We start from the raw sequence: 3,347 nt of genomic DNA on the forward strand, positions 1-3,347 counted from the left end.
AGACTGATCGGGGAATATACTGAAGCAGCGCTTGTAATCTTTGCTTGTAATGTTCAAAAAAGTAATAAAACTGTACAATACAGTTATAAAGATTAAAGAAAAAATGCAGATGGCATGAATTGGCTAAAACAGATACACAGACAATTTAAAATATACGGAACTTAATCAACAAAGTGTCCTGTATTATTTACATCAATAGTTAAATCAAATATACACAACTCTATTATGCACAGTCAGTTGAACACTCAGAAATAAAAAGGCAAAAGGCAAATATAGCAAGTGACACATTTATTAGAGGAGGCGTCAAGATGGAAACCCAAGATTAGATGCCTCAGTGATGCTGTTAGTCCTCAAACTCCAACAGTTGAAGCACAATTTTGTCAAACTCTTTGTTCACCTTAAAAAAAACAAAACTTTTACCAATACTAAAAGTGTATTAATGCATATTTTAAATTTCACTTTAAACATATATTTACATTTATAGGTATTTAGTTTTATATTCTTGTCTAAATTCACTACAAGTAAAATGGTATTCTGATTAACTGAATAATGGTGCTGAAAATAAAAAGAAAGGACTGTCTGCTCCCCGACAGCACATGATGTCCCACTCAGCATCTGCTGGTCCATCAATGTGCAGACCCTCTGCTTCTTACTCACAGAGACACTCTTTGTAGTCAAATGAGCCTCCGGCATCAGCACATCCAGAATGAATGAACTCTGACTATCTTTTCAAAAGTGCCTACAGCACTTCATCAGGTAGTTGTAGAGGCCATCTGTCAGCTTCTCATCTTCTACTGTATAGAGGCCATTACATGGTAGCCTTTAGGATCTTCATTATTTTTAAACCATTTGGATGACACCTGTTCAGATACAACAGCCTGTTGGGCAAACAAATACAAGAGTTTGGTGCTATAAAGTCATCATAGTTCTTTACTGCTACATAGATTACAATGTTTTACTTGTTATCTGAACCAAGTTACCAGCAAGTGTTCATCTGCTCCATGGCCCTTTATGATGAACTCCAACAGTTTTTCATGCGGAGTCCTCCTGGAGGCCCTGCTGATCTCTACAGCCTCATAAACCTGAGCCCCTTGTTCTCGAGTTAGCTGACCTACTGCAGCCACACAGTCAGCCTGCACTCCTACATGGTGGACACACAAATAAAACATCAAATTGTCACATTTAGTATTTGTCTTATGCAAGCTATCTGGTTTGGGTCTGAACACTCCTGTTTTCTCATAAAAGTGAACACTTTTGGAATAAAGTTCAAACTGTGAGGATTCATCTGTGGTTCACTACAAAAACTCTCATTCATGGTTCTCAATAGTTTTTTACAATACATCAATTATTTCAGACTATCATGAATACACCAATCTAGACACTACCTAAAGTAATATGCAAGTCACAGGTATGTCATCCTAAGATAAAAATGATATACTGTATACAGTGCTCTCCACTATTATTGGCACCCCTTGTAAAAATTAGCAAGAAGGGTTAGAAAAAAAAAATCCCTGTTTGCTGAAGAAATGTCACCTTGTACTGAAAAAATTAGAAACATCTGACTTTTAATTGAAACAATTTTAATCAAAGAAAAACAAAGCCCTCATCAAGAAATACATATTTTTAAAATTAACATTTTTATAAGGGGTGTCATTAATAGTGGAGGGCATGTTAAATGAATGCCACAGATAATGGTATGCCACACATGAAGAAAAATATATATATATTATCAGCATCTTTAAAAGACTGACCAACAGTAAAATCAAAGGATTCCTCCATGATCAGATAAAGAGCATACTAAGAGAGAATAAGAGTACCGAGATCCTAAACAATCTAAACACAAATGTAAAGTTACGTAAAGCTTACAGTTCATATTCAAATACCATCAACAGGTCTATTCCACAGTCTACTGAACCAGCAGGGATGTCCTAGGAAAAGAAGGAAAGAAAAAAAAAAGACACACATGAAAATCAAACACTACAAGTGAATTACAAGTTTAACAGATGGTTGTTTGCAATTTACCTGATTTTTCATTAACATCCAATTTCCAGAAGATATTCTTGTAGCAAGCTGGCTGAAAGGAAAAAAATATATAAATGTAACTTGTAATTAAATTGAAAGGCTCTGTGAACATCGCAACACTCAGTCTGAGTCACATACAAGTTAGTGGTGCACTGCCCATTGCAGGAAAGTCTTTAACAATTTAGAAATGACAGGCATCATCTGCACAAAACTACAATGAAATTCAATTACAATTGACGGTACAAAAACATCGCAGATTATCTGGTATTACCTTTTAGACACATTACTCCAACATAAGGAACTAAACTGAAAAGAAAAAAAAAAAAAGGTAATATCGAACACCACTGTTGTCAATCTGAACTTTATCAAAAGTCTGCTTCATGACAGAATAACTGATCAAGCGTTTCCAAGATGCTTGTAAAAGTTTTTTGTCTTCCAGGCACAGTCGAGGAGTTCTAGTGAAACTTGAAGAGTTGACGGTACCGCTGAGTGCCGGTGCACTTCGAGCACTGAATATACAGTATATCAATTACTACAGCCAAAATGATTATTGATACAAACGTATGTTTCACGGTACAAATATAACCATGCAAAACAAACCATGAAAAAAAACCCCGCAAATTTCAAACGTTTTCATTTCGAAGCACACTTACTTCCATTGTCAAAAATACGAGCAATTAGTTTCGTCGCTTCTTCTTTTGTCTAATGGAGTTTCATCGCCGCAGCTTCTTATTTTGTCGCCTTTCATTTAATGGAGTTTCGTCGCTTGGTATAACGGCAGAAAAATTAAGAGGAAACTCTACAAGGCGGAACCTCAAAGAGGGATCACGAACTGTGAAACGTTTGGTTAAAGTTACACTTGATTGACAACTTCAAACGTTGATAATTGGACAGGCGAGTTTTTGATTGTCATAGAGTAACAATAATCTAATTCGTTGAAATTCTGAATTAGCCAATACTATCCACTTGCATTTACAGTTATCCTGCCTTCAGATCCACCCATAATGTCTCCGGTCTGCAGCAATACCCTTCTCGTTTGCTCCGCTGATCAAAATGCACATATCTTTGGCGCAAATAATTGACGCCACAAGTGTAAACTAGGCCGTCAAAATAAAAGATTTACTTGCAATTAACGCTCCTCCATGAAATAACCAGTCGCTACCAAAATAAAATATTTTAGGCTAATATCCATAAAAATATGGTCCATTATAACATTTAAAAAAATTAAACTGTTAATATTATGATCAAATATTTTTTCATAGAAAGCAATAAAAACAAATACTACAAAGTAAATAACAACCGATTGAACATTTTCCATGATTTTA

The 3,347-nt window shown here is 35.3% G+C and overlaps 1 long non-coding RNA gene across 1 annotated transcript; it reads right to left on the minus strand.

The window, feature by feature from the left end:
* Window positions 1-273: 273 nt before the first annotated feature.
* LOC120533376 lies at window positions 274-2,063 on the minus strand. The gene is made up of 4 exons (XR_005634480.1): window positions 2,023-2,063; window positions 1,867-1,928; window positions 981-1,141; window positions 274-878 (listed from the first exon to the last, which is right to left on the minus strand). It is a non-coding gene; the product is annotated as an uncharacterized LOC120533376 (long non-coding RNA).
* Window positions 2,064-3,347: the final 1,284 nt, after the last annotated feature.

This window comes from Polypterus senegalus, chromosome 8 (assembly GCF_016835505.1).
Source record: "Polypterus senegalus isolate Bchr_013 chromosome 8, ASM1683550v1, whole genome shotgun sequence".
NCBI lineage: Eukaryota > Metazoa > Chordata > Cladistia > Polypteriformes > Polypteridae > Polypterus > Polypterus senegalus.